The sequence below is a fragment of the Aptenodytes patagonicus genome, chromosome 2 (assembly GCF_965638725.1).
Source record: "Aptenodytes patagonicus chromosome 2, bAptPat1.pri.cur, whole genome shotgun sequence".
In the NCBI taxonomy this organism is placed as follows: domain Eukaryota; kingdom Metazoa; phylum Chordata; class Aves; order Sphenisciformes; family Spheniscidae; genus Aptenodytes; species Aptenodytes patagonicus.
Window position 1 is genome coordinate 128,921,848 of NC_134950.1, and position 27,087 is coordinate 128,948,934.

The following is a 27,087-nucleotide window of genomic DNA, read 5'->3' on the forward strand; positions in this document are numbered from 1 at the left end:
ATGGACCATTTACATCATGAAAAGAAAAAAGGAAAATACTCACATATAAGTATTTCCTATTTTTAGCATAATATTTTTTCTTAATCATACATTTGCAATAATATGAAGCAAAATACAGCAAAAATAGGAATCTGTTATTTTTGCCTAACGTAGGCGTATATAATCTTGTAAGTGCCACATGACATTTTAGATTTTATTTCATTTTCCCTTTAAGCTTCAGACTGGCAGTTAAAGTGCCCTAAAGGGGTCTTTATTCTAGTTGAAGTGTTCCGATTGCACTCATCTTTTCCTCCTTTTCCTTATCTTTATGGTAGCGTGTTAAGTTTTGAGGATTGTTGGGGAAGAAGTGCCATCTTTTCTATTATGATCATTGGCAGCTAAAGCTACTCGGTGCCTTTTCAGTGATCTTAACAATCATCAGTCAGTCAAAAAATGAGGAGTACCTCGTAGAATTGCAGGTTATGTGTACATGTGACCCTGATTCAGAAAGGTAAGTGTCTGTAATTTAAGAAACTTGTAGGACAGGTTGTGTGGTTGGCCATCTCACTAGCTGTCTGGTTCTTCTCTAAAAAATGCTATTTAGAATGTTAAGACAGTTTTTTAGAATCTTGTGATTTAAAGTCACATAATCTCAAAAAACCTGAACTGTGAGTAACTACATGGAGGTTGTAGATTGGTCAAAGCACGAGAGATTACATTTCAAGACCAGTATGCTAGGAGAAATACACAGGGAAGAAAGGGGAAAAAGCCCCCCGTCTCCATGTCAGAACTACCAGGTTTGGTATATGTTCCCCTAGTTGGTTGGTACCCCAGCTGGGCAGCCCTCCCCAAAATATGGTGGTTGTACCCAGCCTTGAACGGAGGTGTCATGGTAAAACTTTAGTGCTTTTCCCAGCTTCCCAAAGAAATCTAACGTGACTATTTCATCCTCATGAATTTTTCAAATATATCCTGGCTTCCTTAATTTCAGAATGTAGCATGTCAAGTAAAGAGCATTAGTCCTAACATTTGGACAACGTCCATTTCAACTTTCAATCTAGATCTTTTTCTAACACAGCAGCATTCACAAAGAAAGCAGGTTAGGTGCATGTTTTTTCCTGTGTTCACATAGTTCCTTACTGTCCTTAAATTTGATTGTCCTTAAATACTTCTTTTTTTTCTTTTTTTAGAGTCCAGGTTGTTCTGCTGTAGTCCTTGCAAGTAAACATTTCAGAAGGTTATATGAAAAGGCGCAGTTACAGTAGAGTATGTTTATGGTCTTTAACTCTTGCTGTCACTCCAGAGCCACCACTCTCAGCTGCTGAGATGTCACAAGGATCACTAGCTTCCATTTCAATTTTCTTTTAAAAGTGCTGATGAGCTTCACAGGTGTCTGGGAGGCTGTGCAGAATGGCTGGGAGCAAACTGTTGCAGGCAAAGTCCTTACAGACAAATGGTGCTTTGAATGGACATGGTATAAGCATATTTTTCATAATCTTCGTTCTCCCTTCATACTCCCCAGAGGAGCTTTTGGAGCCTAACAGTGAACTTAGAAATGTATGAGGTAGCATTAGAAATAAGATGCATGTGGAAGTAGCGATAATGAAGGGGAGAGTATTTCACCACAGTCAGTGATTGTCTGGAGATGAATTCCCCAGCAGTAAATTCTCAAAGTGCTCGGAAGTCATCTGATAACATCTAGTAAAAATGAGCCGTTTACCTGCATGTTGTAATTACAGTGTTAGATTTGCAGTACTGATTCCTGCCTGATTGCCAATACGTAGCATTTCAATGGTCTGCATTGTTTGTCAGGTAGTACAGTAACCCATCAAGAATGACAAAATTACCATGGTGTGTTTGTGTTGTGTCATCCAAATAAAAATGCCTCTTTCATTTGTTCCTGCATATATTTAAGATTGTATTTACCTGTTTGTATGTCCGTAAATGGTGCTTTACAGACATATGAAGAGAGATACAGTCTTTCCAAGCTCTTCTAATTCATTTTTATCTAGATATGGCTATTTTCTATAGCTTTCCTAATTTTTAACACTTTATTAGGAAAAAATGCACCTAAGTGATTCAATTTTCAGTGCTCTCTGTTTACCCATGTTAGAAATTATTCTTTAACTCTGTGTGTTTGCTTTTTTAAGGATATCATGACTCATTATTTACTCATGGGTAATCATCTTTAGTAAATAGTACATCTTGTGAGAGCTAATACAGAGCTTCGTGTGTATCAGTTAGAGAGACCCTTCGATTCAAAAGCTCCTGCCAGCTGTCACCCCCACAGCTAATATCACCTCATAATATAGAGCTAGTTACAAAATACCAAAAATAATGTTTGTGTTTAGAGAAGCAGGAAAGCTTGCGAATAAACCGGAACTCAATAACATGTATGGCTTCAGGGCTGCAGCAAAATATACTCGGGCATATAATACTACAGATTTCTATTTTGTATCTGATATCTTCCTACTATGTTTGGTTGGTATTTTATACTTTTTCAATTAATGAAAGCAAAAAAATGGCATAAAATAATTTAATCCTGTCCTTTTTCTGTTATGAGGAGGAAATATACTTTGTCTCTATTACCAGTTACTTTCCTTAAAATGATACTCTAGGTTTAGATTTTGAATCATTCCCTGGCTGACTAAGTGATGACTCTCTCATTTTGTCTCCTATTTATAAAAGAAGTGAAAAGATTTAGCTCATGAATTTTTCATACAGACTACAGACATACTGTTTGGGGCCAAACGCTGTCCTCGGTTACAAGTCAGTGTCGCCGGTTAGCTGTCTGAGTCAATGGCAGCTTTGTGAATGTATTTCAGCATAGTACTGAGACTTAAATGTTTTGTTTCTATCATGCATATGGGGGTAAGAATTAAGCAGATGATAGATAAACTGATTATAAAAATAGATAGGAAATAGAGGTTCATTTTCCAGTCCAACATGCTGCTGCCAGTACTGAAGCAAGAGTAAAACCATTACTCACTGCCCTGCGGGTGCTGCACCCTGCAATGAATGAGTACCATATTTTTAGATACCTAGTAACATCATGAAAAACTGAAGTTGAAGCAGAAGTTCAGATCTTAATTAGTGAAACTGCCTTTCCTTCTGCGGTGCTGCCAGCCAGAAAATCTGATTATATTTTAAACTTTCTGAAACGGACTTTGCCTTTTTACTTCTTAGGATCTGTCTGTGAAACCAAGAGTGAGGAAAGGTGTAGTACGGGAGGCAGGTTTACGTGCCTTCATCAACTGGTTTCAGGTTGGTAACATCCCTTCGAAGTTTTACTTTCAGGGCAGCCCTTACCCCTGTATTCTTTTGGCCTCCAAGATTTTCTGTACTTTGAAGTTAAAAACCAAGTTAACCTTTGACCAAGAATTTCAAAATCACCTGATAGAAAGCCCTTCCCTTTCTGCTGCCTGATAAATGAAAAACTCTCGTCTGCTTATAGGACTCAAAACGCCTCTGCAGAAAAGACCTGAGGCTTTATTAATTCTGAACTGCAGTTTTTCTGGATCATTCTTTTTAGGAGGAGGCATCCCTGTTAAGTGTTTGAAGCTCTTTGCTTTTTGACATGGAGAATAGAAAACTGGGCAAAAATAATTAGAGGGAAAAATGTTAGTAGCGCTACCGTGATGTGAGGACCTTACCCACAGCTGGGGTCTGCCAGGTAAATACGAGATTGCTCTCAGCCTTACTAGCTTGAGACCTGTCTGAAATAAAAGAAGAAAGTAAACCCAAAGAAAACTAAATGGAAATACAGCCTCCCCCTGTGTTTTTTGTGCTGTAATGAGGAAAAAATTCCCTTTGCGCTGAGACAGCTTAAGGGTTTTTTTTCCCATTCCTTGTCTCATTCAGCATCTGTGTTCTGAAAAAGGGCAGAGCATCGGCTGTTGCTGGTTTTGCAGTCCTCTCCAGCCGGTGGGCATAGGCAGCCTTCTCAGCCCCTGTACAAAATCTCAGTGGAAGACAGAGAGCGTTGTCTGGTTTAGGGTAGATGGTGTATTTTATATTTGAAATTCCAGTCACTGCTCCCTGCATGAGCGTCATGAGGTTTCTGAGTGAGTTTGTTAGCGGTTTCATGGATTTCTGTCCTCCTCGTGTAATGCTTTTCCAAACTGTCTTCGGATCCTGTCGTTGGGGAGCTCACAGGTGCGCTCATGTGCTCTGCTCTGTCTCCGGGAGGGTTTTTTGTCAGGGGAGAGCTGGGCATCAGTACCACCTAGGTAAGCCACCCTGGCGTGCTCGGTGAGCTAGCAGAGCGGCTGCCGCTGTCATACATCCACCTCAGTGCTCCTGCCAGAAGGCTTCTCACAGAGGCGGCTTTCCGTCAGATGCACGTGGTAGCATCAGCAGCATGGTTCAGCAAATGTGCAGTTTTTTGAGAGAAAGGGAGATTTCCAGGCTGCATCCCGGTCTGCAGAGCTGGTCGAGTGGTCGGCGTCTCTCTTCCACCCATAGGTAGTCCAGCAAGCTCTGCAGCGCCGTCTGTGTTTATATGCTGTATGCTTGTGCCTCAGATTGGGAAAGTCAGAGATTTCTGCTCATGATCTGGCTCTGAAAGCATCAGAGTAGGACATTTTTAGTACCCTTTCAGGAGGTGATATGTACCTGGAAGGGACATTCTGTCTAATGCAGGCAGCGTTGGTTTTTTGTGGGATACAAAGCGTGGGAAGGCAGGCGTGACACGAACTACCTGTTGCTATCAGGATAATGCAAGATCGGTCTTTTAAGAGAAATCATAAACATGTTTGGCATATATACACAATAAAGTGTCTCCTGTAAGACTCATTCTTCCAGTGTTGCCTAATCAATTTGGTACGTTGTTTTTGAAGGTTTGATTTCTTTTATGCCTTGCATCTCCTTCTGGTACTCAGATGTCTGGCTGATGAGGTCTTTTGATGCTGTGTGCTGTATTTATAGCCCTTATGAACTCGACTTGCAAGATCACTAGATTTTAATCACGCGCTCCTTTGAGTACTGAATCCTAAATATGCAGACTTGTTAGCACTTAAAGAGCTTTATTTGTCTATCAAAATACATTAAAAACAAGTCAGTCTATCAGAGCTGGCTATCTTGAAAGGGTTAGGATTAAGATATCAGCTTTACCCAGTGGCAGCACTGAGATGAATAACAGTAGATAGATGGACAGAAAGATTGGGAAAGAATTAACTATTAATTTAAGTATCTTGCAGTTATAAACTGATGTTTTACCAGAGCAGGTCTGTCATTATCTGTTTTGCTCTTTCTGCAGGCAGAATTTCTGCTGCTGAATTCCATTTTGAAAATCTTTTCAAGGATAATTGCTGCCGCGAAGGTAGATATTCTCACGTTCACTATGACGCCTGGGTTATAAAAATGGTGATGTCTCTAACTACCCATTTCCTTGCTTTTTCACTTTTTTCCTGAAATTTAGAAAAAGAGGTGTTAGGGAATGACACTGGTAAAATGGATTGACTATCCTCGCTTTTTGAAATCCCCACTTTTCTTTGTGGAATTCCCTGGATTTTTCCTCATCTTTTAAGTTATTTTATGTGGAGAGTTAAACTTCCTAGAGAGGTTGTTAGACATAGAATATGAGCCATGCTAACTAAACAAATAACAGTTCCTATTGAAGCCTGTCTGAATTGATGTCTGTGTGGCAACATAAACACAGAATGGAAGAAAACAGGAGTTTTAGAAGGAATCTCAAGAATCTGATAAGTCCCCCCTCTTTTGCTAGTAAAATATCTTAAAATGGAGAGAAAGCTGATAGGCGTTCTGTTAGAGAGAGGCAATATAATGTATAAAAGCAAAAGGTTAGCTTTTGGCTTACATAATATAGACAGGGGAAAATGTCACTGCAGATTATACTAGTTGCACTGAATGCTTGTCTGTTAAAAGCAATTGAGTTTTTTTCCTGCTGTGCTGGCATATAAAGCTGCTGTCTTCTGTGCTGTAGCGTTAAACCAACACAATTTCAGCTACATTGAATATTTTTTTTCCCGAAAGTCTGTGTCTGTCAGTCACTTTACAGAACTGGCTAGGAATTACGAATATAAAAGTTGTGCGGCAAGGAAGCAGGCTGCTGTCCCACCGGTCTCTGCTTTTCAGTGTCTTTTCACATGAATGCAGGATTTTGTGCTGTGCAACAGAAGCAATCGTACGTAAACTCAGGGCAAAGCAGAATTTAAGAGTTTTGACATGTCAATTCTTCAAGCCTTGTGCAGGCAAACTGCTACTTATGATAGTTTTGCTGGGTAAATTTTTTTGGATTTTGACCTTAGCATTTATATTCAGTGGTAGAAACACGATATGTTTGGTTTAAACTCTTAGAGGCACAGTGCTTGAAATGGGCTGATGTGGCATACATGCCAACACGTCAAAAAAGTAGACAAGCTTTTGTTACCGCTATTTTGATTTTTCTTCTAAAATACAGGCAGAAGTTGTTTAATTTGTGAGAAATCTAGAATATGATTTTTTTTCCCCCATTTAAGAAAGAAGCTTATTTTTGTGCGTTTTTTTTTTTTTTTTTTAAACTTGTCAGTTGAAAATCTTTGCTGTGGTGTTTTGCTTTGTTTTGTTTTAGGAAAGAAACCAACCAAAGTGGGCTTTTCATTTTCTCCAAATTATGGTGCTACTCTGATAACAGTTAAGGAATTTATTTTTTGCTGGTTTTTGATACTAGATACAGGATCTTAAATTTTCAAAAATGACTCATGATTTGGCATAAGGCCATTTTAGAGTGCATAACCTAAAACATCTGAAAGATGGTATTCAGTTCTTACTGGAAACAAGGTTCCATTAAAGACATTTCAGTTTGTCAGCGAAATGCCCAGGCATCCAAAATCACCACTTGTGTGTGCAAATACAGCTTATTAGATTTCCTTTCAGACTGTGATTGAAAGCTTTTCATAATTTGAAAAAGTTAGAAGATTAAAAGCGAACAAATTTTTAACATCTATCTGTAATTACATAATACAATGTAATGTGATATTATAATTTATTATATAATGTAATTTATTAGAAAACAATTGTATTACTGCCTGTCTTCTTGCAAAGGGAAGGCAAGCAGGACTAACTGATGGCTAGACAGCGTGTTAGGTTTTGCTAATTTGTATACTGCAGTCAGGCAGATGGTGTAGTTGCATAGCTATAAGCTATTATGATCTTGGTTTCCTAAACTCTAGACAATTCTAGCTGTAATTTTCTCTTTACAGTCCTTACAACACTGACTGTTTCAGTGGCTATTTCTCCTTTTTTGCTTTTAGTTGGTGATGGAGCTGCTACAAACAGGGGATTAGGCAACAGCAAACATCAGTTTGTCAGTCTGTGATTCCTTGGGGCTGTAGCGGGGGGAGGCAGCAGGAAAGAGGTCGCTGAGTGGCCTGACATAAAAGAAATTGGTAAATCTTACAGAGCAAGATGTAAAACCTAGCAAGGGTTCTCAAAACAGTGGCACCAAAATCAAAAGTGCCATTGAATGACAATTTATATATATCGGTAGGAAAAAGCGGAGTGCTGTGTTTATTCCTGCCAAGGAGACATTGTTCAGATTTTTGTCATCAGTAAATACCTATGAGGATAACCTGAATGAGTACCTTGTCACCAAAATACATCTACGAAGACAGTCCGTAAGCATGAGCTGCTTGGTGTGTTTCATTCCCAAACACTGGCTGTTTCTCTTCACTGCTAAAACAATGGGAAAAATCATTTGAACATCATAAATAAAAAGGTCTGATTTCAAATAGATGAGACTATCATAGTAATCTTTTGTGTTTACAGCATCACTTTCAGCATAGCATAAAATAAGAAATTAAAAAATTATTTAGGAGTTCACCATGGATGCATCCTATGGGACAGGTTTACAGTTCATTATTGTTTTGAGTGAAGAAGCCTGGTAAAAAACGCAAGGAAATCTAAAATGGTTCCATGAAACAGGCAGATGTTCATCAGAATAACCATAATCATAATAACTGTCAGCATTCGGTGGAAGACATGTTCATAGTTAATAATTTTGATTCTTCGTCGGTGAGGAAACCACAGAATATTCTGTCCAAGTTGTTAAAGATGCCATCCAAAATGCCGTCCAAGATTCTGATTAGAACAGAGTATGCCTTTTGCACAATGAGATGTTATGGCTGGATCTAATTAACGATGAACAATTGGAACCATGGGAGAACAAAATAAAATAATGATTCAGATAAGTTATAGAGCTTTTCCATTACATAGTCCATAGGACTGATCCCAAATACAAAAATCATAGGTTATGTCTGAAATAAAAAAAAAAAAAAACAACAATGTTGAAATATTATATGGAACAAAAGCTTTTCTGGTTTGTAAAATGAAAAATGCAGATTTCTACCCCATTGTAACTTAGCTGCAATATTCAGTTGCTTTGTCATATTATACTTCTGATGCATTTGGAGAATATAATTCCTTCCTTATAACCAGGAAGCAAAACAAGTATGAAAGCCTTTTCTGAACGAATTAGAGAAAAGAGAAGGTAGGGTATTTTGTGTCTAATATTGCCTATGGACATGGAATCACGCATCAGAGTGATCAGGCTGGAAGACTCCAAACCTCTGCCTCTCTCCCGTATTCTCTCTGAGTTGCTTCTCTGCCCCTCTTCTCTACCAGCAGGCTTTGAGCATCTCCTTTCGCCACCAGCTCTACGCTGATGTGGAAGGATCGTGGAGGTGATGTTACCCATTCCTCCCTCCTGTCAAATCAGGACCACTCAGCCCCCTTGTGCCGTGGGTTTGCTGCACATGCCACTTCATTTCTCCCTGTGCATTCCTGTCGCACAGCCTTCCTGCAGCCCTGTCTGGTTGAGGGATCTGTGCCAGAAGTCAAAACATTATAATTAATATATTTTAAAAAAAGTTCTACATGGGAGACCTATTACTCAGGGTATTGATGTCTGTTGCATTGGATGTGGATTTCTCTTGACCATCTATTTAATTGTAGTGCCTGTCTCCATCAAAGCAATTAGTAATAAACTAGTGTATTTTTTGGCATATATAGCACTAGTAACTGTTTCAGCATGTTGAAGGGTAACCTTAAAAATCCAATACGTAACTCTGCATGCTACTGCCCACCAATAATTATTTATTTACAAAACTTAAACCATGGTAATGAGTCACTGGTCTTAGAGAAGAGGTTTGGGAAAGTGAGTCCAGTTTTATTTACTGTAGTTTCCTGACTAATAGTCAGATTCTCCCATTTTAGTTTAACAATAAGCCAGTAGGATCAAAAGGACCTCAGGATAACTTTATACAAAATGTTTTGACTTTGTGATTTCCAGCTCAATGTTTTGTTGTGAGGAGATGTAGAAATCTTCCTGACTTAACAAGAACAGAAATTGTGGTAGCCATCAATAACTAAATGAAGAATGTGCACTATATTGTAAAATAACTTCTTGGCTAGATTCTGCTCATGGAATATGTCAAAGTGAAACTTAACATCCTCTTTAGTTCAGACAGAGGTATGCTGAAGTCATCTGATTTTGCATTTCTGTAGTCTTGGAACTAGCTGGCTGGCAGTTTGCTTCAGAGCATCCTCAGACACTGCTGTAACTGGTATGGGTCCCCCGGGGAATGTCGTGCAGCCAGCCAGAGGTCTCTGGTGCACAGGGAGTGCCTGTCCTCAGGAGGCTGCTGGTGAAACAGGAGATCCGAAATACTGGCTGCATCCGCCATGGGTTGGGGCATCCCACTCTTGTGTGTCCAGGTGCCTTTCTTGATCAGATGGACCAGCGCAAAGGCAAGAACGTGATCTTTGTCCTTGGCGGTGTGTTACTCAACTGATGCATTGTTGTTCATGTGCCGGGGGCACTTAGTGTCGGCAGGCTGATCTGTAGCCGGAGCGGGCTCATTGATCAGTTGTTCTGCTCGTGCTTGTCGTGCAACCATGTGGCTGCTCGGCGGCGGCTGGTGGGGGCTGCAGGCACCACCTTTTGGTCTCTGCTCCCATTTCACTGCCAAGACTTGCAGCAGCTGACATGCTTTGGCTGGTTGCTGGAGTACAACATCCGCCTTTAGTGTGGTTTACTGCTTTGGGCTCAAAGTTTGCTCTGCTCCTCTGTCATCATTTGCTAACCGTAAAACAGGTATATGCTACCAACTTCAGCCTACGTAGGAGAGCTTGGCAGAGACTGCGGGCATCCTTTAGGGATGACACACATTTAAAATCCCTTTTATGGTAACGTTATAAAAAGGTCCTTAGCGTAAATGGTGATAATGATTTTTCTTTAAAAAAAAATATTTTGCCTGTAGTATTTCTTTTAATATATCCTTATGCATAAACCCTCTGTGGTGGGTTGACCTTGGCTGGATGCCAGGGTCCCACCAAAGCCGCTCTATCACTCCCCTTCCTCAGCTGGGCACGGGAGAGAAAGTACAATGAAGAGCTCGTGGGTCGAGATAAGGGCAGGGAGAGATCACTCACCAGTTACCATCATGGGCAAAACAGACTTGACTTGGGGAAATTAGTTTAATTTATTACTAATCAAATCAGAGTAGGATAATGAGAAATAAAACCAAATCTTAAAAACAGCTTCCCTCCACCCCTCCCTTCTTCCTGAGCACACCTTCACTCCCAATTTTCTCTACCGCCTCCCCCACAAGTGGCGCAGGGGGACGGGGAATGAGGGTTGTGGTCAGTTCATCACACGTTGTCTCTGCCGCTCCTTCCTCCTCAGGGGAAGGACTCCTCACACTCTTCCCCTGCTCAGCGTGGGGTCCCTCCCATGGGAGACAGCTCTCCACGAACTTCTCCAACGTGAGTCCTTCCCATGGGCTGCAGTTCTTCATGAACTGCTCCAGTGTGGGTGCCTTCCATGGGGTGCAGTCCTTCAGGAACAGACTGCTCCAGGGTGGGTCCCCCACAGGGTCACAAGTCCTGCCAGCAAACCTGCTCCAGCGTGGGCTCCTCTCTCCACGGGTCCACAGGTCCTGCCAGGAGCCTGCTCCAGCACGGGCTTCCCATGGGGTCACAGCCTCCTTTGGGTATCCGCCTACTCCACCATGGACTGCCATGGGCTGCAGGGGGACGGCGAGCCTCACCATGGTCTTCACCACGGGCTGCAGGGGAATCTCTGCTCTGGTGCCTGGCGCACCTCCTCCCCCTCCTTCTTCACTGCCTTGGTGTCTGCAGAGTTGTTTCTCTTGCGTCTCACTCCTCTCTCCAGTGCTGTTGCACAGGGTTTTTCCCCCCCCCTTCTTAAATACGTTATCACAGAGGTGCTACCACCATCGCTGATGGGCTTGGCCTTGGCCAGTGGTGTTTGTCTTGGAGCCGGCTGGCATTGGCTGTATCAGACATGGGGGAAGCTTCTAGCAGCTTCTCACAGAAGCCACCCCTGTAGCCCCCCTGCTACCAAAACCTTGCCATGCAAACCCAATACACCCTCTCAGTATAATTACAGCTTTGTAATTCCCCATTATTTGTTCTCTATTTGTAACAAAGGATTTTTCCATTGAGTTACAACTGCAAATACCTCATAAACCCAGCAGCTGAGTATTATCTGTGATATACTGGGGGGAAAAAACAAGCAAATACCACTGTCTTTCTAAAAATACAGAAGTGTAAATGAAGCCTTTTTTATGGAGCATGCAAAATGGGGAAAATGCCACTTTCTCCTTTCCTGCTAGTTGTGCATTCAGAAGTTTTCAATGTGCATGATTGCAGTTTTGAATTTGAGTACTTTGATAGATTTTTTCCTGATCTCCTTTGGTAGAGATAAACATAAAAGGCAATTGCAACAGATTGGCTTTGATACTTTACTACCTAGTTACTAAACAAATGTCTAAATCTGTCAGTTTGTCTCTTAATCGGAGTTTAGCCCAATGCCACCTTTCAAAAAACCCTGGAGCTTCAGCATGCTTGACCTTTTAGCTCCAGAAAATAAAGCAAATATCATTTCTTAAGGCTTTTATCCTGTTAGCTTAGCCAGAAAATCTTGATGCAACAATATTTTGAATTTAGTCATAGTTGGTTATCACTAGCAAATGATGTCATTGTCACTAGCAGTGTTTAGCACCACCTCTCCACAAATGATGAAGACAAGTTAGGCAGCTGCAGAGACTAATTAAACGTAACTGTGTTTCAGTGAAGATTTGTATGTGCTGTATATACTGAGCATAGGGAGACATTTTCTGAAGCCCTTCTTAGAAATATCTGGTTTTGTTTCATTGTCTATTTCTCATATAGACAACCAAACCTGCCATTTGAAAAACACTTCTGAGCAGAATTGCTGGCCTGATGATTATACCGGGTTGTTGTACAGTGCTCCTTAAAATCTTCACTGTACCATAAATAAGAAGAAATTACTCCTCTCTCTAAGCTTGCTTTGCGTTGGCTTTCAAATGGCAGATTCCCATTTTATTTATTCATAGGGTATTTTTCATAGCTTTCAAAATGTAGGCAGAGCTTAAGGACATATTTCTTGCTCAAATCATGCAGTCTGTGCCACAGTTCTGAACTGCATTGGGACGATTTAGTGGGACATGTGCTATACGTGGGACTTAAATGAGGGCACATGCCATACAGGTAGAAAAAAAATAGAAGAAAGAAATATGACAAAAAAAGATCTTAAAAGTCAAAGATAAAGCAGTTAATGTACTATGGACTAGTTCACTATAATATTTTTTTTTTACTAGATGCATGTGTTAAACCTCTGCTTTCGTAGAACTTTCTTGCTTTAATTTTGGATGGGTATTACCATGAGAGCTGCATTCCAGTGTGCAGGTGTGATGGGTGTCGTCTGCCATCCCAAGGAGAATGTGGCACTACCAACTTAGTTATTAGAAAAAGTATTGGGGAAAAAATAATGCGTTCCAGATGTATCATGAGTTGGAGGCAGCCAGACTTTAAGCTCTGGGATGTGTTGGGTTGGGACTGGCACCCTGAAAAGGATAACATAACAAAGTCTGTCATGTTTTATTCCAAGGCTCAATAATGACATTCAGTGGCTGGGGATATTGTGCAGCAATATTTACTGTACATTCATCCTTGAAGATACTAGCCTTTTTAGTTCTGCCATCCCATAGAAGACAAACTAGGGGCAATTATGGCAACCAAAATCGTTCTCATGTCAGCAGGGTGATTATAAGCAGAAAAATACGTGCTTTCTGATACAAGGTTTGAAGGTCCAAGTCTTATCTCTGCTGTAGTTTATGCTTACTCAGACATACAGACAATGATTAAAATCAGGCATCTGGTGTAAAACAGTCTGAATCTAAGGGTGAAGTGTCTCACCTTGTTTTGGCTGTCCTAGCTTGTCTGCTTGCTGTTCCTCTTCAGTAAGCTGAAGGAGGAGAGGAGAAAATTCCAGGGTGCTGTTTGCACCACCGATCTCAGAAGTGGTAACTTCCACCCATAACTGCAGGATATGGTGAAACACATGTGGGATGAATATCCCTAAGGCCCCAAAACTTTCCATTTCACCACCTTCATATGTTGCGTTTAAAGCTTGAAAGTTCCCCTCAGATTTGACTATTGTTAGTTTTTTGTGAAGTTTTGGGCAATACTCAGAAAAGTGATGAACATTGATAGTTCAAAAATATATATGAAGGCTTCTTTTCAACATCTGGATGCCTTTCGTAATTGGGTTCTTGATCTTAGGCAAGGTTTTCAATTTAAGGTGAACAGAAGGTTTCTCATTGACTTAAATGTGAATTGTTGCACTTTTGGTGGCACTGGGCTGGACCCTGCAGAGATGACACCCTTTAATACCTTTCAGAGGGAGAAAAGAATTGGTTTTAGGGCATATGATTATGTTATGCACAGAGAGAATAGCTGCCTTTTTCTGAGATCTGCTTAGCTCTCTTGAATTTTATGAATCCCTATGTTAGAATAATACATTAGCTTTTCGTTTTAATGGTAGAAATATAATTTTAAAAAGGAGTAAAGAATTAAGTTTGTGGATTTGAAAAAATTATTTTTGGCACAGTTTCTATTTTAAAAGTAAATCAATTTATCTTTGTCCTTTTTTCTTAAGTCAAAGAAAATTGTGACATTAACTTTATAATATAATATACTGTAGTAGAAATTGAAGGTCTACTAGCCAAAGTATATTTTAATCTTGTTAATTCTTCATTAAAACAGAGATTTGTAATGGAAATGCTGGCAAAACAGGGCTATAGATATTACTGTCTGTGGACTCACCATTTACTGGAGAGGATAATAGCGTCTGGACAGTGTATTCGTAGCATTTTCAGTAAAGCAGCTGTGAGTTTTCAGCTCTTTAGGATGGACCCAATGAATATACAACAGGAGCAATGGTGATTTTTGTTTCCTCAATAAAAACTCTGAACAGTTAGGTCAAGCTACCTGGCTGAAATTTAAGACTTCTTAGACTCAGGAGGAGGACTAGCTTGCAAAAAATCATTGAACTTTATGATTTATATGACAGCCAGACATCAAGAGCAATAATAAATGGTGAGTGAAGAAAGAGGAACGTGCCTGCACATTCAGCACTTCCTTGGGGAGAAAGACAGACTTGAAGCAGTAGCTCTGTGACCGGTCATGCTGGTGGGGCAGCAGAACATGGACCACATATTCCTCCTGCAGTTGGCAGTTATGTGTGGGCATGTATAGCTGTGGGTGGGGTTATATGCAGTTTTTTGGCAATGATGGTTAAATTTTAATCTGTACATATGCCTTATATGGAGCTATTTTATGTGTTTTCTGCCTTCCAGCTATGATCTTGTCTTTGCTGTTCAATCTAAACATGGGCTTTCTTCTAGCCTTTTATCCTGCAGAGGGCATATACCCGTGATAATTACGATTAGCATTGATTAGGTAGTAAACATTCTCAGGATGCATCTGTAGGTCCTGGAGTTTAGGCTGTGCACACAGGCATATCTACAGCCTCCCCGCACCCGCAGAGACTGAGTCTCCGTAAGGAAGCACCAAACAATCCAAGGCACGCTGTGTAGAGTTTCAGAAATGAAAATGCTTGTCACAGTTTAGACTTTGGCATGCTGCAGTCATGGCTTTTCACTCTACAACGTGCATGGCACAACTTGCTAACTACCGCAAGTGCTGGAACTGTGAAATCAAATGGCCTTGAGTCAAGACTGGTGGAGCAGGAAGAATTAAATTACGTTTCTGTGCCAGCAGAGTTCCTTGCATCTTGAGGAAGAACTTTTCTGAGGGAGGTCAGTGAGATTTTCCCTGTTGTGGTTTTTTTTTCCCTGAGTTTTTTGGTTTTTTTACTGACGTGTTTTAATTCTTACTGGGAGCTGCTGAACAGCAGAACTGAAAGCCAAACTTATTGGAGTGGCTTTAGGAACGAATTTATCTCCTGGTCAGGATTCTTGGTCCCCCACCCCTTTCTTTTTCCTTCCTCGGCTCTGGCGGAGTGAGAACTTGGTGGCCTTTCCAGGCCTGGTTGGCTTTCTGTGATCTTCTGTGAAAAAGGAAATCGTAGTTGCTTTGCTCGGTCAGTCTCCTTGTGGACCTCTGAACATCAGAGCATCCTGCGGGGACTACAAAAGTAAACAGAAGCAACTTCTGGGATGATGGTGAATCTATCTAGAAGACTGAAAAGATTTGCATCTTTTTGTAACTTTAAAGAATTTCCCCCTAGTTGTTTCTTTCTCACTGAAGAGGTCTGTGAAGGATTTCAGGAGCCTAAAAGTAATTTTTAATAGGATTAATAGGATGTTCTTGGATAATAATATATGTAGAAGAAGAAGAGTAGTGCCCTCATCCCTATTATGATATCTGTTCAAAGACCTAGGCAGAATATGTCATTTATATCTAAATTTTGTGAAGTGCACCTGGATGCCTTTTCTCCTTCTGAATACTCGATAAGTGCTGAATCATTTGGAAAGAACTTGTTTTAGCTAATTGGGTGTATTCATTACAGGGATCAAACCCATGTTTTGGTTAATGGCAAGATATGTTGCTTTATCTTCAGCCTTGCAATTTCTGCTAAAAAACATGCAACAGAAAAGATGAAATAATAATGACTGAAGCTAAAAGGAACGCTTTTATGTGTACAACTTCTTGCAGTCCCAAATTTTCTAAGTCTGGTAAAGGAGGAAATTTTCATCTACATCTATTCTGCTGTCTAAATCGATTGGCAGTTTTAGTTTTCTGTGGTTCAACTGGAGTCGGTACTGATGAACAGCATCAGTAGCAAGGTACATTTTTAAAACAATCTCTGTCAGTAGGTTCTTTTCGTGTTAGTTTTAGTGTTTATAAAACATTCATAAGGAGTTGTTCTGAAAAAGATGGAGCTTGCAAAAAGATTTATGATTTTTTTGTATCTGAGTTGAAAGGATAATGTCAAATACCTTGTTGAAATTACAGAGCCTTTTGTCACCGAGTGTGGACAGTTGTCTGCTTAGTTTAACTTAATTGTATTGATGTGCTTTTGAGGCAGTCTGCTAGAATCCCTCCAGAGTGCATCCAAAGTTAACACATTTGGTGACTGGCAACAAGTACCATTTTTACTGTAAAGAGGCAGATGCTTAGAAATATGACACATCTGAATATTGCAATGAAAATGTCCTTTTTTTGTAGAGATCTTCCCCTCCATCTAAGCAAGGAGGTCATTAAGCATGAAAGCAGTGCAGGCAGTTAACAGGAAATGTTGTATTTTTATGTGAAAGCGAGGAGCCCATGTGAAACTCTTTGCCAAGGTGTTGGAGGCAAGTAAGGCAGGAAGCCTGACAAGTCTTCTGGAGGGGTTGTTGAAAACTCGGAGCCTCACTTACCCAGTGTGGTTTTGGGCATGCTGGGGTGGAGGTTATCTCCACTTGGGTACAAGCCATATCATCTGAAGATAGAGAGAAGCTTCCTGCTACCTGATGGAGAACAATAATGGGCCCTTCTTTCTCTAGGACGTGGTCCTCTTGGACAAATATCTACTGAGACCATCAAGCTAGGCAGGCAGCAGGGCCCATGAGAACCTTGTGATGGGAGGTGCTCATGGCCCCCATTATAGCTTGTCCTGTTATCAACAGCTAGATCAGATAAGGAAAGTGTATGCAAAGTGTTTCTTTAAGCATGCTAGGATTTTTTTTTCTGGGAGTCATAACTCCTGCCAAAGTCAGCTTTCATTCTTCTTTTAAAAGTACGTAGGATGAGTTAAATATGCTTCAAAGCAGCCTGTGCTGTGAGTGTTTCTAGCATACTTCGCTTCAGAAGCTGTGGATCTTGTCACAAGTCCAGGATGACTTTTAGTCATCTTCAGACTTGCCTCTGTACCTGCTCTGTGGTTAAAATAGCCTGTTCCCACAAAGAACCATTCTGGTCCCATAAACTTTGTGCTGTGGACCGCTGTAGTATTGGGACAGGTGAGTAATAAAGAATCAGAGACATAATATGTCCTCAGTTAGCTCTGGCTAGCTTCAATGGGTGTTTTGCATGAGAAAAGTACGAAGGATTTGGCTCGTGCTGTAATACATCCCACTCAATCCTATTGAAACCCTGTGTAGCATCCAGTGATACAATACCTACTGGTTCTGTCCCTTGATTACTGCATGCAAAACCTTTCTTAAGTTACCTCTCGTGGGTGACGCACACCTAAAGCCAGACGGGTAAATGTGAAGTAATATGGTGCTGATGCATGTTTTAATAGCTGATTATCAGAAAGAGCTGTAGAAAACTAAACCTATGAGGTTTGTATATATTTTACTAAGTAATGAAATGACCTTATAGTTATTCCTCTTCCTTTAAAGGTATACATGTGCAGGTACTCTGCTGTGGGAAATCAGGCATTGCAAATGTCAGCTCTGATGAGCTGATTCATAAAAATGACGTCTCATGCCTTTTCCCAAAATGGTTGATTAATCTAATGAATTTCTGCACTTCAGGAATGTCTCTTTTCAAGTTTACCTGTTCCATTTCTGAAATAGGCTCATTTCATAGGTCTCTCATAAAATACCAGGTGAACATACTCTAAATTAAGGGAGGAGGCACTTCTACTATTCACTTAAGCCTTGCTTCACTCAGATTGACAGTCACAGCCATTCCTAGAAGACTCTGTTATTAACCCCTTTTCCCCTCCAAAACACAGTATTTTCATTGTAGAGCAGAGAATTCATTTCTTCAACCACTGCACTGATCACATGCTTTGAGGCCAAGCTTCGAATTCGTCCTTGACAAAGATGAACAAGGTCTCTCCTTGTTTTCCCTTCATCTGTAAATTTCTAACCATACTGACTGATGGCTAATGAAGTGTACAGAAGGTGCTAGAGGTTGAGATGCTTTGCCTGTGACTCAGCATGATTTCCTCTGCTTTTCAACAAATACCAATAATAATTGTCAGGTTTTATTAGACTTGGCTTTTTGTTTTCTATTTCATGCTGTGTATTATGCTAATTCAGAAAGTAAAATAAGATAAAGTGTGATTCTGTTCTTGCATATATTAGTGGCAAAAAATTCCCATTTACTTCAGAGTTACCAGAATCCAATTCCCAATTATAATGCTGATGCCTGCAAATAGTTCTCCTCAGTTGTAAAGGACTGAACAAAAGTCACAAAGAAATGAAAAGGTAATTAATATTTTTGCAGGCCTTAAAATTCATTCATTGAGTCATGCCGGAACTTTTTGAGAATAGTCTTAAAGCTTTTTTGTTTTTCGGATTTCATGATGTATGTTGGTAAGCTATTGGCAAATGTGCCATTTAGAATTGGCTTAGTTGAAGCAGATGTTTAATGAAATGGCTCGATGCTTTCATTCTTCTACAACCACCACTGACCCTACCTGTTTTGGGATTGAGCAGAAAATAGCTGCTTTTAAAAAACCTTCCGGGCTGGGAAACTCTTTGAATGGGCATACTGCAGTGCAAGTCCATCTTATAATAGAAAATATCAGGTGTCCAATAAAAATAATAGCAATACAAATTCTGGTCATAAAAGACTGCTTGCAGTGAAAATAAACCTAAAAAGTGTGCCTAATCAGCCTGCAGTTTAGGTGATGAATTGACTAGATCAGTTGTTTGTATTGATATTTCCAAAGCATTTGACATGTTTGTTCAGAAGAGCTAGTTAAGATAGTAAATAAATAAAGGCCTCCGCCCCAGAGTGTTGAGAATGATTAACTCTCCAAAATAACGGAAATTTATTTCGGTTATGTAAAAAGAACCCCGTAGTTTTGGTGTTAATTGAAGTGAAACTAAAATAATAACTTCAGAAAGTACTTTTTACCAAATGGATCTTTAATACAGATTTCTTTACTCTTTTCAGTGAAAGAACAGAAAATGAAGCTCTAATAAGGTAAGATTTTTTTATTCCATGTTAGTAAGATATTCAAGTTAATTGGAGGTAATTTTTAACAAATATGCTCAGCATTTCCGAGTAGATCCTAGACATAGCATGGGTCAGTATGTCAAAACACAAAAAGCAAAGGAGACAGTATTGCAGAATGAGTGTAACAACATTTGACTATTTTTTATTGTTACTAAGCCACTATTTGTTTTTTTAATCAAAATAAGATACCTGCGTGGATTTGGCAACTTCTTTTGGCCTACAAGGAATTTACAGGTAATTATTTTTCAGCAGACTCTATAGTTTTCACTACTCAGTCAATTAAATTCTTCACTTATAAGGAGAACTTTTTTGCACTTTGAAAATTAAATATTAGAGTATATGCTGATAAAATAAGTAGCTTTCTAGTAGATTCTTGGGTTTTGAGATGCGGTGGTGGGAGTTTATGAATTACATAGTTAAATAAATGTATCTGTAGAGAAGGAGTGAACTTTCCTAGGAGTATTTCCTCTTCTTCTATGTAGCATGATTCAGGCTGCTGCATTCTGGAAATGGATTCTCTATGCATCTGCTAGATAAGCCAAAGGCAGAATAAGGTCTTTCAATACATTACCAACAACAAGGGGTGTTAAAAAAGGGGGGGTTATCTTTTTATTTCTTTCATTGCTAGCGAGGATGCTGACATTCATGTGCTGTGTTATCTAGAAAATGAAGCAGTTATGTCAAATAACATAACCAGGTGTACGATAGCAAGTTGTTCTGGCAGGCAGCTGCAGTATGAACCTGTTCAGAGCATTACAGAAATATATAATTACTTTTCAGTCACAGGTAATAGTTTCAATTTTAATAGCCATTCACAGGATACCGAGGAAGGGAACTGTTGTTGGTTACTGTTTTCCTTTCCTCCCATATTTGCCTGGTTTGGTTTTTATCGGTGGCTAAAGTAAAAGCTTGCAGTGTTGTTACCTGGATTTCACGCACCTATTTCAAGTCAAACGCCTTCCAAATGGAAGTATGATTAAAAGGAATGTTTTTTACACCTGCTGAGATCTTAAACTAGTAAAAGTTGATACATCCACATAAACTGTGTTCCTGATTTGCAGTGGGGCGTCCTTGGAATAGGGAAGAGGGAGGCTAAAAAAAAAAAAATCAGTTAAGCTGTGCAAAATGTAAACTGTTTGAAACCAGAAGTGAGTAGAAATGTGAAATATTAATGGAAAAACCAGAAGTGTTGTGAAAAAGTAATGAGGCGTCATATCACATTTTTTTGTTGTGGAAAATTTTAAAACGATGTTGTAAATAGCAGACACTCTAGCTTTGCATATTGTTGCTCTGTATTAGTATATGGAGAGTATGTGCACGTATTTGCAGTTACAAAGGTGTGTGCATATATAACATATCTCTGAGACAGCAAGATGCTGCTGTTCTGCACCAAATCAGTGTGAAGGACAGAAAGCCCTTCTGGAATAGGGCTAAGGATGCTAAGGAACTTCATAATGTGTTGAGAATCACTGGGTAGTACAGGGATTTAGTAAATGCCAGAAGAAATTCTAGTTCTGAGCAGTCTTTGTACACTGATCTCATCAGCGTCCATGATCCAGGGAGGATACAAGTCCTCCTTCTGTCTCCTTACCAGGATTCAGCCATACAAGAACTGGGCAAACGTTGCAAAAACGAATTAAGCTCGCTCTGTTCGTAGTTGATCACCTAACACAAGAGAGCCTTATGTGGAGCCTCTGAATGCTACAGTAACACAAATCTCTAAGTAATATGCCTAAGTAATACAGCATGACAGCGGTAGTGGAAATTTACTCATTTTGTTTCGCAGGGTCACAACTGGAAGTATTTTAGGGTACATATTGCTCACTCCTGGATTTCTGCCTTGGCAGTGCCTGCAGAAGTACTGGGTCATTCTGTTAGCAGGTTTTTTATGTGATTTTGACATGTAAGTAGTAGAAAACCACCTGCCATCAGCCATTTATTTCTTCCTGAGTTAACTATAGTATTTAATAACTACCGATCCAGTTTGAGCTAGAATTTATCAGTTAAGTTAAAAATGAAACTCTGCTGATTGCAGTGCTATTTATCCCAAATTTCCAGGTCTTACAAGTGGGTGACTGCTATGAAAGCTGGAAAAGCTTGTTAAAGAAGATGCTCAGTGCCTTCCCCTCGCACTTGAATTGACTTTTCTCTTTTAGTCTCTATAGTCAAAAGCTAGCTATAATACCACCGCAGCTGCTGTGCGTTGGATTCAGGAATCCATGTTTTGATTTGCCAAAGAGGCAAACTGTTTATCTCGGGTAAGAGAATTTTGAGGTGTGATGCGGTTAGTATCTAAAAATATCTGTGTAGGGAGATAGGATAGGGCTCCAACAGACAAAAACACAGCAAGATAAGCAAGAGGAGTTCACGTTGGAAATACGATACCATAGGTGTAATTAACCATTGGAAAGGCTTAGAAAGGAATGTGGTAGATCACTTGGAGTAATTAAATCAAGATTAGATCTCCTTTTGAAATATCTTCTAGTAGAGTTACAAGTTCTTGTGCTTTGTAAAGAAATTGCTGCGTGAGGTATTACGGCCTGTGCCAGGCAGGAAGTCAGACCAGATTATCCTAAGAGTTCCTTCAGGCCTTTTAAATCCACATCTCCACCGACAAAGGCTCTTATGTGGTACAGGCAGCCACAGGATTTCCAAAATCAGAGCTGGAGCAGGTCACTCTTGTTTCAGTGGTGAAAGGTGGAAAAGTCTTTGAGCAGATCCTTGAAGAAATGCAGTGGTGGGTACAGCGCCGCTGAGCTTGCAGGTTTTGTGTGCTGCGGTCATGCGTACTAGTACTGAGCCAATTTCTGCTCTTGTCTGATCAGTCCATAGGCACATCTTTCTGCATAAACTTCTAATATTTCACCTGACTGACTCAGTAGCTTGCATTTTGTATTGAGAGCACTGAAAAGTAATAATTTATGATGTTTATTGAGTCCCTTCTGTGATATAACTAAAATCCTGACTGAATTCAGCATTTCCTACAGTTCTTCTGTGAGCATAATGACATCACCTTGAGCACAGGATTTTCTATAGCCAAATGCTAGATCTGAAATGTTATTATCCATAAGAGTAGAAAGGGCAGGTTAAATTTTTAGCAGATTATGTACAATTCCTAATATAAAATAATCTGCTTTCCCCAAAACTGAAAATGAAATAACTTGTATGTTTGCTCTGGGGCCTGCATGGGGTACTGGGAGAGTGTGGAGGATACTCATCTTTCAGTTCTCATCAGCTGCAGGGAAGTGCATCCTTGTTTTACCGGGTAAGAGGCAGCAGATCCTTCCATAGAAAATACATAAAAATGGTTGATCAAAAAAGCAATTTTTTTGCTAGAAGAAGCATGAAACACTGTGTTGAACAAGAATAGCCCTGACTCCTTTTTGTTACTTTGATAAGCTCATTAATTTCAACATCCAAAATTAATCGGGAGTTACTGTGCAAAATCTTGCAAATGGAAAAACCTATCAACTCAGAATTATGTCATCCTAACTGCACTTACGTAGCATAACTTCTGTTACAGGAATGTACAATGTAACTCCACAGTAGTATGAGAGGAGCAATAGCTAAGAGTTGTGCTGGCCGTATGTGTGCATAAAAAATTATTCAGGAGAGTTTTCATGGAATTCTCGCTCTGTTGAAAGACCTGTGAAAAGCTCTTCCGTAAAACTTTAAGAAACTAGAGCTATCCAGGGTAATTCGAGGGTGAGCCCAGGCATATCCGAGGATTTTGTGTTCCAGAATACCTGATACCCAACCTGCCAGCAGGTGGTGGGGACTTGGTACCTGGCTTGTCGTTCCTGTACTCTGACCATCCCTACTGCTCTCCCTCCCTGGACTGACATGTACATATGGTTTACACATGGCAGTCTAAACCTGAATTGGGAAAATTATTAGACTAAACCAACAGGAAAACTAAAGCAGAGAAGAGAAATACCCTTGTGTTTGATAACCCAAAGTAAGGTGGCTGAGATAAGTAAGTCTGTGTCCCTGCACATCGAGGCTACGCCTGCTTTCATGGACATCCAAGAAAAAGAGAAAGGTGAGGGGGGGCAAAAGATTGGAAAAGGATAAAAAAAGGTTAATTACCCTTGCTAGTATGTAAGGGATTCGCGGCTGTGGTGAAGTAGAAAGGAGAGAAGACTTTGGTTAGTCAGGAGTCAAACATGTTTGGCTGGTTGCTGTGCAGTAACAGTTGTGATTTTTTAGTATGAAGTTTCTTATGCACCGTCTCTCTTGAAAATATATTACATACCTATGGTTTTCACAAATTCCTGATAGCCATAATACTGACTGTGGAGAGTATTTAAAAACAAACTTCAGGATGTCTTTTTTTCACATGTTTTTGCTACCACTGAGTCACTCTTAATGGATACTTCAGTTCTGAAAAGGAGTGGAGGAGGCTGTGCCACGGAAGAAAATTGCTGTCTCCATTAGGAAATGTATTTGAGCCATCAAATTGCTGGTGTTTCTTCTGTGTGAAAGCTTGTGACTAAGCCATTTAATGTAAAGGAAAACAGTCTTTTGTACCACAGAAGAAACACCTCTACTGGACAGTGGTACACAAGGCTGCAAAATTGATTTTGATTATCGCTGGGAGATTCCATGGTATTTCTTTTCTGTTCAGGCAACGCTGTAAAAGCACTCCAGATGACAAAAAGGAGGAGTTGTGCTGAGGTCTGGGGAGTTCCTTTGGCTCTTTTCCAATGCATTGCTAGTCCCGAATTTGTTACTTATATTGAAGAACTGCACTTGCTTTAAAAGCTCAGTTTTACTGCATTTAAAAGCTATTGAATCTTGTTTCATGCACTTTCATTACTTAATAACCCCTATACAAGAATCCATGATTTTGCCTGAGTAACTTGCTGTTCTCTTCCAAGAAATAAATATACCTTTTTTTTTTATTTTTTAAATTCACATGCTGGGTTGGAGCACAGTTCGGTGTAAAGAAGTACCCTGATGCTTATACTGTGCTCGCAATGTCTGCTCAGATGAGAGTGAAGCGTGCTGTGCTCACTGTTACATAACTTTGCAAAAAGTGTCGATTCAGGGAAATTCTGCTGCTGTGAGAGAATGGGAGCATCGGGAATGTTCTCTCCCCCTCAACGGAAATGTGGCTTTTGGTGACTAGTACATTTAAAAAATAGCAGATTGTGTGTATGCGCTCATTGACGGAGTCCAGCTTGAACATCACGATGATGTTCAGGGCAGCAGGTCCTGCTGTTTGCTGCAGCCCTGGGAGGACAGATGTGGCTCCAGTAGCAGCAGGCTGGTACAGCACATGTGTGGCTGCTACCAGAAGGGACTTGCAGCCGGACAGTGTTTTGTTTTGAGTAACCTTTAGAAGACTGCTTCTGAAAAATTGCCAAGTTGGCCAAACAGATCAATTCCCACCAGCGGGAGAGACAGCCGTTCGTTTGGCTACATCTGCTTCATTTGGCTGTGTGGGTTGTCCTGCTGAATGGAGTGGGCTCCTAGGACCTACCTGTGGAGAAGAGGGGCAGGTAGGACAAGGTGCACTGTGTCAGAAATTCTGTTCATTTTTTGGCATTATGGAAATGGTCTTGCCTTCTCAACGTGGTGGAAGGGTAGGTTGCTAGTCTAATTCTTCTACCTTTGTCATTTCACACAGTAGCCCCTCTATTTCAGCCCAGAGGGATCCTGTTTACTACAGAATATTTCAGATTACTGTACCCTGCTACTTACACTAGCCAAAGCCTTTCCTCCCCCAAAATATATATTACTGTGAAAGTGTATGAGAATGTGACATGCACTCTGAAATATCCATGCAAATTTACAGCTAATTACAGACATATGGACAACAAGGTGAATTAAAGGTTGGGAAAGTCAATGTTCACTGAAAATCATTAGCCCTAGTCTCTCTAAGCAACATGTACCCATTCTCTACCTTTTTGCTCACTTTAAGGGTCTGAGACCCCATAGAAAGCCTGTCTAGAAGCTGCTAGAGGTCTAAATGGTGTTAGCTAGATTTGCTTCTAGGTCATTCTCATTCAGCAGCGTCCTCAGAGCAAGCTTTGGTTCTGTTGTTTCAATTTCCTCGTCCGTGGCTTTAATCCAGTGCTCTTTCTCTAATCACATCCTATATACACTTGTCCTTTGAGTCCCACAGCTCTCCCTCTCTGCAAGTTGAGGGTCTGAGTTGTTTGCACTGTTGTGCAGGAGACTCTGTGAATGATTTAATTTTGTCAATTGAGGTAAACAGACAGTAAAAACATATGCTGCAGCACAAAATGTTCTCTAATCACTTATTTGACAAGAGCAGTTTAATTATTTAGCATAGCTTGTAAAAGTAATGAAGTAACATGAGACTTAACACTCTCCTATTAATTTTTCCCTGAGAGGTGGGAAAAGACTCCTATATTTTTGTGTGCAAACTGAGAGCGTACAAACTCATGAGATTCGACTGAGAATATGTAAAAGGGGCTGGAACCTTTCAGTGCTTCTTAATAGTTTCGCTAATAGGTAGTAAATCCAAGAGCATCCCACAGTTAGACAAGATTCTGCCTGTGTTGGCAAACCAGAATGCCGTCTGATGCTTTGCCAAAACAAAACAGAGTTTTCTTGGCCCGGCTGTATTTTTATTGAATGTGTAACTTAGTAAGAGGAAAAGCCGTAAGTCACAGCCTTGCTGAAGAGGTATCGTTCAAAATAATTTTCTGTAGCATGATAGATTTCATGTTGCTACAAAATAAATATTTAATCAGCGCTAATATTTTTGGTTCCCTCAGGCAGTGAGAGATGTAGAAGTTCTAACTTTTTACTCAAGTAAGTGCAAATGCAATCTAGCAGGAAGTTCAAAGTAAAATGTGTGTATATCCTAGAGGGTTTTTTTAAATGGATTTTAGGTGCAGCCAGCCAGGATTGATAGCTAATTTTATTCCTGACAGAGAACAGTTTATCTCTAAGTTAAAAAGCCCCTCTCCCCCCCAAAAAAGGAAAAGAACCCAAAAAGATAAATGTAAACCAAACTGCAAGCCAGCATGCCTGTTTGATTGATTTGAGTTGTATGGTGAACTAGATCAGTTAAAATTACATTGGAAAAAAAGAAGAAATACAGCCTCAAACGCTTTGCTTTTCAGTCGCAAAGCTGCCTCAGCCATGCCAGCCCAACTCGATAACTGAAGGGGACGGTCTCATGACTCTCCAGAGCTGCACTTACTGGTTAGCTTCTAATTCCTTGATCTTATGTGGTATACTGGGCTCTTTATTCAGGGGCTTCACTTGTGTAGTACAAAAGGATATTGTGCGCAGGGAATATTTCTTATCTGAGCTGCTCTGTGAAGAGCAGTGGCAGAGTTTGGCCCTTGGAGGGTATAAGCTCTCTGTGGGCTTGGTGCCGCTGAAGTCGGAGTGCGGTTGCGAGGTCAGACAGCTTCCTACAAAAGCCGCAGCTCCCGCTGTCCTCATCAGACAGGAGGATGGGAGATGAGGACTTACATTTCTTGCTCCTTCTGTGTTTTCACTTGGAGTGATTTTGTTTGCAGAGGGAGCAAGGACTAAATGGAGTCTACTGTATTTCTCCTTCAAATGTGAACTACTGACTGAGGCTCCTTCTGCTGTTTTCCCTTTCTGCTCAAGAGTCAGTAAGAGCTCTTCCCCGGTACCGTGACAGGCAGACCTGTATTTGTAATGAATCAGTCTTGAGACAGTTGTGCTTGCATTTAAGAAAACTTTCAGGACACATCTGCTCATTAATGCTCTCTCTCTTTTGATCTGTTAGAAACTCGTTCACATCCTTCTAGCCATCAGCATCTTTCATTGTCCTTTCACAAATTAACTTAAAAACCAATCATCCCTTCTTTGATTCAATAATCACAGGAAAAAAAAAGCAGAGGT

General features: G+C 40.2%; 1 protein-coding gene across 6 annotated transcripts in view; it reads left to right on the forward strand.

Moving 5' to 3' along the window:
• Positions 1-27,087, forward strand: part of THRB (thyroid hormone receptor beta) — a 164,039-nt gene that overhangs the window by 13,208 nt on the left and 123,744 nt on the right. For 3 of the 6 annotated variants that reach the window (XM_076331173.1, XM_076331170.1, XM_076331169.1), the window contains exon 2: positions 19,168-19,197. The exons of 2 other annotated variants lie outside the window; for them this stretch is intronic. The gene's annotated coding sequence lies outside the window, so the exon portion shown is untranslated. Of the gene's footprint in view, positions 1-19,167; positions 19,198-19,328; positions 19,465-27,087 lie in introns of those variants that run through there. One more of the 6 variants, XM_076331176.1, reaches the window with a different exon arrangement.